Source organism: Pteropus vampyrus, unplaced genomic scaffold (assembly GCF_000151845.1).
Source record: "Pteropus vampyrus isolate Shadow unplaced genomic scaffold, Pvam_2.0 Scaffold208, whole genome shotgun sequence".
NCBI lineage: Eukaryota > Metazoa > Chordata > Mammalia > Chiroptera > Pteropodidae > Pteropus > Pteropus vampyrus.
This window is the reverse complement of record NW_011888989.1, coordinates 2,214,254-2,221,440: the sequence shown is the minus strand read 5'-3', so window position 1 is coordinate 2,221,440 and position 7,187 is coordinate 2,214,254.

Genomic DNA, 7,187 nt, shown 5'->3' with positions numbered 1-7,187 from the left:
AATACAGTATCAATAACCAAAAGTTTTGTATGGCATCCCTAGGAAACTAATACAGTATCAATAACCAAAAGTTTTGTAGGGTTTTGTTGGGGGCTGGGGTATTATAGAGTTTATGTAAGTTAACCTATTTGATATTTTCTGCTTTACCAAAAAAATTTAATTGCAATCAAAAAAGACAAGGTCCTAATATTTTTAATCTATTAAAAAAACTCTAATAAATCAACAAGAAAAACATAAATATCTCATCAGAAATTATTGATATCCCACAAAAAATACATATGACCAATAAGCATATGACAGCAGACCCCAAATCTTTATTGAGTAAACAAATGCAAATTAAATAACTTAAGTTCTTTTTGCCAACAGATTAGCAAATATTGATAATGTTCAGAGTTAGTGATAATTTGAGAGAAAGAACATTCTATCATACTGTTGAAAGCAAAGCAAGTTGGTAAATTTATGCATGGCATTTTGTCAAATTTTATCAAAATGAAGAAGTTATCTGTTCTCTGACCTGGCAAGTCCACATCCAAGAATTTATCTTTCAGAGATTATTGGGCAAGTGTGCAAAGACTTATAGGCAAAAATAGTTACCAACATTCTTGGTGATAACCAAAACTTAGGAACAGCCTAAAAAGTCTCCTAATATGGGACTGGCTAATTAAATCACATCCATGCAATGGACTGCAGTGAACCCTTGAAAAGATAAGGTTGATCAGAATGTATTGACAATCATGTGTGACCTACTGAAGACCAAAACAAGGTTATTACAGAATAATATTATGTTATAGTCATTCTCAACTTAAATTTTAGTTTATTCCCAGACAAGAAAAAGCTAAAGGAGTTCATCAATACTAAACTAGTATTACAAGAAATGTTAAAAGCATTTCTTTAAAAAAGAGGGGAAAAAAACATAAATATGAATAATAAAATGGCAATAACTACATACCTATCAATAATCACCTTAAATGTAAATAGATTAAGTGCTCTAATCAAAAGACATAGGGTAACTGAATGGATTAAAAAAAAAAAAAGACCCATGTATAAGCTATCTATAAGAGACCCAATTCAGATTGAAAGATACACACAGACTGAAAGTAAAGGGATGGAAAAAGATGCTTCATGCAAACAGTAAAGAAAAAAAACCTGGGGTAGCAACACTTATATAGACAAAGTAGACTTTAAAACAAAGGCTGTAATAAAAGGCAAAGAAAGATATTTTATAATGAAAAAGGGATCAATCCAACAAGAGGATATAACTCCTGCAAACATTTATGTACCCAATAGAGGTGCACTTAAATATATAAAGTAAATATGAATGGAAATAAAGAGAGATAGACAGTAATACAGTCATAGCAAGGGGCTTTAACATTCCACTGACATCAGTGGATAGATCTTCCAGACAGAAAATCAACAAGAAAACAGCAGCCTTAAATGACACATTAAACCAGATGGATTTAATTGATATTTTAGAGCATTTTACCCCAAAGCAGCAGAATATACATTCTTTTTAAGTGCACATGGAACATTTTCCAGGATAGACCACATGTTAGGCCACAAATCTCAATAAATTTAAGAAAACTGAAATCACGTCAAGCATCTTCTCTAACCACAATGGTATGAAATCAATTACAAGAAACAAAAAACAAAAAAACATACAAAAACATGGAGGCTACATAATGTATGAATTAACAATGAGATCAAGGAAGAAATCAAATGATACCTTGAGGGAAATGAAAATGATAACACAACAACCCAAAATATATGGGATGCAGTGAAAGCTGTCTTAAAGGAGAAATTCACAGCAATGCATATCTACCTCAAGAAACAAACAAACAAACAAATCTCAAATAAACAATCTAATCTTACACTTAAAGAAACTAGAAAAAGAACAACAAAGCCCAAAGTGAGTAGAAGGAAGGAAATAATAATGATCAGAGGAGAAATAAGCAAAATAGAGTCTAAAATACACTACAATGAAACTAAAAGATCAATGAAACCAAGAACTTTGAAAAGATAAACAAAATTGATAAAAATTTAACCAGACTCATCAAGAATAAAAGAGGAACCAAATAAATAAAAACAGAAATGAAAGAGGAGAATCTACAACAGACACCAGAGAAATACAAATGATAATAAGAAAATATTATGAAAACTTACATGTCAACAAACTGAACAATCTGGAAAAATGGATAAATTCCTAGAAATGTACGATCTTCCAAGACTGAATCAAAAAAAAATAGAAAATCTGAACAGATCGATTTCTACTAATAAAATCGAATCAGTAATCAAAAAACTACCAAAAAACACAAATTCTAGACTAGATGGCTTCACAGGTGACTTTTACCAAACATTTGAAGAAGAATTAACACCTATTCTTCTCAAACTTATCCAAAAAATTCAAGAGGAGGAAAAACTCCCAAGCTCATTTTATGAGACCATCATTACCCTAACTCTAAAACCAGACAAAGACATTACAAAAAAAAAAGAAAATTACAAGGTGATATCCCTCATGAACATAGACACAAAAATCCTCAACAAAATATTACTAAACCAAATTCAGCAATATATTAAAAAGATCATATACAAGATCAAGTGAGATTTATTCCTGGGATGCAAGTTTGGTTCAAATCCACAAATCAGTTAAAGTGATACACCACGTAAACAAAATGAAGATAAAAATCACATAATCTTATTAAAAGATGCAGAAAAGCATTTGAAAAATAATTCAGCATTTATTTATGATAAAACCTCAGCAAAGTGGGAATGGAGGGAACATATCTTAACATAATAAAGGTTAAATAATGCCTTTTAAATATTTAAATAAAGGCCAAATATGACAAGCCCACAGCTAATATCATACTCAACTGGAAAAAGCTAAAACTATTTTTCCTTAAGATCAGAAACAAGGTGTGGAGAAACATGACAGAGTGAGAGATATCCCCAGATCTCTCCCCTTGCAACAACAATAATCTGAACATCTAAAACTCAACAAAAAACACCCAAACTGCACACTAGCACATCTGGGCATGGGATCTGAGCATAAGAGCTACCACAGGTCAGAACCCAGGGTGTCGGGCTGTGGACTGGGAGAAATAAAGAAACTGCCTCTTGCAACTACCAGAGTTTCCAGTATGAGGAGGAGAAGGGGGAAAGGTGTGGTGAGTTCCCTGAACAGCCCTGCCTAGGAGAGTTGTGAGTTCCATGCAGCCAGCGGCAGGGCCAAGTCATCAGGGCAGAAAGCAGAGAAGTGGATGGCAGAGGAACAACAGTTAATTTTTACTAGCTGGTTGCAAAACCAAGGCTGAGTTGCAGTGCCCAACTACCAACCCAGATGGCCGCTTCCCTCATACCCTCCAAAATCAATCACAGCAGAGCCCCAGGGGAATTTGAGCAAACACTGCCAAGACTGTCGCTGATACTGACAGAGACTGAAACTGAAGGTAGCAAGTGTGATTACACATCTACAAGAAATATTTAAAAGGCATTATTTAACCTTTATATAAAGCAGGGATCCAAGAGGCTTAGATGCCACCTACTGGAAACCAAAAGAAAAGCTTGTTCTTTGCAGCAGGCTAAAGAGAGAATATTTATATAATAAATATTCTTTCTGGAAAAACAGTAGAATACATTTCCATTAATGCCCAGGTGGAGAAATAGTCCATTAAACACCATGAACAACCAAGGTGACAAGCCATCTCAGAAAAAAAGAGAAAAATCTCCAGAAAATAAACTTACAGACATAGAAATATACAATTTAAATGACAGAGAATTCAGGATGGTACTGCCAAAAAAAACTTAGTGAGTTCCAAAATGAATCATATCAACAATTTCAGGAATTGAAAAAACACCTAGATGAGCAGAGCAAGGAGATTGAAACCCTCAAACAAACAAACAAACAAACAAACAAAATAGAACTTCTAGAAATAAAAAAACACACTGCAAGAGTTGAAAAATGAAATAACAAGTTTGGGAAACAGAGTCGACCAAATGGAGGAAAGGATCAGTGATACCGAAGACAGAAATCTAGAAATAAATCAGAAGAAAGAAGAGAGAAACCGAAGAATGAAAAATAATGAGAGAAATTCAAGAACCAGCTGATACCACCAGGAGAGGAAATATACAAATAATGGGCATTATCAAAGGTGAGGAAAATGAGCAAGGACTAGAAAGCATTTTCAGACAAATAGCTGATGAGAATTTCCCAAATCTAAGGAATGACCTGGAGCTTGGAATTCAAGAAGTCAAGAGAACACCCTATTATATCAACCCAAAAGGCCTTCACCAAGACACATTGTATTAAAGTTATCGAAAATCAATGACAAAGATAGAATTCTCAGGGCAGCCAGGGAGAAGAAAATGGTAACGTATAAAGGAAAACCCATTAGACTATCCTCAGACTTCTTAGCACAAACCTTACATACCAGAAAGGAATGGAATCAAATATTTAAACTATTAAGTGAAAGGAACTATCAGACTAGAATAATGTACTCAGCTAAGCTCTCCTTTAGATATAAAAGAGAAATTAAGACCTTTCCATACATACAAAAATTGAGAGAATTCTCCACTACGAGTCCTGTACTACAGAAAATACTGAAAGGGGTCAGCTCACCTAAAGGAAAATGACACACACACACGCACACACAAAAAAAAAACAAAACCGTAATTAGGAGTAAAGTGACTATCAGGCAAATAGAAGCAAAAGAGTGCAACCCTTACCAAGAATAAGGCATTATAACCTTAAATAATAAGAAAGAAATTGCTATAGCAAGATAGTAATGAACATTCAGTATACATAAGGACAAGTTGAGATAACAATGACTGAAAAGGGGAGGATTCAAAGATCCAAATTCACAAAGGGGAATGGAGATAACGCACGCACAGAAGAAAATGAACAACTCTGTGTGTGTGTGTGTGTGTGTGTGTGTGTATTCTTTACATATTCGTAATGGTAACCACACACCAAAGATTCAGAGCTGAAGTATATAACATAAAACAAGAAGAACCAGAGGCAAAACTCACAAAAGCCAACTAAAATAATCAAAATTGAAAGAAAAGGATGAGGAAGCAATGGAAACACTGAGCTACCAGAAAGCAAAAGATAAAATGGCTATAAGAAGACCTCGTATTTCAATATAATCACCCTAAATGTAAATGGAATGAACTCACCAATAAAAAGGCACAGAGTTGCAGAATGGATCAAAAAACAAAACCTAACCATATGCTGCCACCAGGAGAAACATCTCAGCTCCAAAGACAAATATAGACTAAAAATGAAAGGGTGGAAAATGATATTTCAAGCAAATGGCATTCAGAGAAAAGCAGTAGTAACGGTACTAATATCAGATGAAATAGACTTCAAAATAAAAAGTAAAGAAAGACACTGAGGAACACTTCATAATGATAAAGGGAATCATGCACTAAGAAGACATAACACTTATTAATATCTATGCTCCCAATCAAGGAGTCTCAAAATATGTAAAGCAATTACTAATAGAACTAAAGGGAGAAACATACCAAAACACTATTGTAGTAGGGGACCTAAATACCTCACTGTCGGAGATGGACAGATCATCTAAACAGAAAATCAATAAGGAAATAACATCCTTAAATGACATAATTGACATATACAGAGCCTTCCATCCCAAAACAACTGCTAATACATTCTTCTCTAGTGCACATGGAGCATTCTCAAGAATCGACCACATACAGGGACACAGAGATAGCCTCAACAAATATAAGAGGATTGAAATCATACTAATCATATTCTCTGATCATAATTTTCTGAAACTAGAGATCAACTGCAAAAAGAAATCAAGAAGAACCACAAATGCACAGACATTAAACAACATGCTACTGAAGAATAACTGGATCAGAGAAGAAATAAAAAGACAGATCAAGAGATACGTAGAAATGAATGATAATGATAGTATAACATATCAAAACTTTTGGGACATGGCAAAAGCTGTCATACCATTACAGATCTATCTTCAAAAACAAGAACGATCCAAATAAACAACCTAACGCTTCGTCTTAAAAAAAAAAACTAGAAAAGGAAGAACAAATGAGGCCTAAAGTCAGCAGAAGTAAAGAAATCATCAAATTAATCAAATAATCAAATAATCAAAATTAGAGCAGAAATAAGTGAAATCGAAAACCAAAAAAAAAAAAAAAACAACAACAATATCAACAATAGAAACAATAAAATCTACAAAGAGTTGGTTTTTTGAGAAGGTTAATAAAATTGACAAACCCCTGGCTAGACTTACTAAAGGAAAAAGAGAAAGAACACAAATAAAAAAAATCAGAGATGAAAGAGGAGAAATTATGACTGACATCACAGAAATACAAAGGATCATACAAGAATACTATGAAGAAGTATATAACACCAAATTTAATATAGAAGAAATGGACCAGTACTTAGAAAAATGCAATCTTCCTAAACCGAATCAAGAAGACCTGGAAAATCTAAATAGACCGATTAGCAATACAGAAATTGAAGCAATCATCAAAAACCTACCAAAAAATAAAAGTCCGGGACCAAATGGCTTTACTAGTAAATTCTACCAAACATTCAAAGATTTAATACCTATGCTCCTCAAACTCTTCCAAAAAATCGAAAAGGAGCCAATACTTCCCAACACATTTGATGAGGCCAGTATTACTCTGATACCAAAACCTGATAAAGATAACACACAAAAAAGAAAACTACAGACCAATATCTCTCATGAACACAGATGCAAAAATCCTAAATAAGATACTAGCGAACCAAATACAGCAACATATTAAAAAGATTGTACACCACAATCAAGTGGGCTTCCTCCCAGGGGCATAGGGATGGTTCAGCATATCCAAATCAATTAATGTGATACACCATGTAAACAAATTAAAAAATAAGAATCATATGATCATATCAATAGATGCAGAAAAAGCCTCCGATAAGATACAGCATCCATTTATGATCAAAACACTTAACAAAATTGGTATAGAAGAAAAGTACCTTAACATAATAAAGACCAAATATGACAAACCCTAAGCCAACATTATACTTAATGGTGAAAAACTAAAAACCTTCCCTCTAAGATCAGGAACAAGGCAAGGCTGTCCACTATCGCCATTCTTATTCAATATAACATTGGAGGTCCTAGCGAGTGCAATCAGCAAGAGAAAGATATAAAAGGCATCCA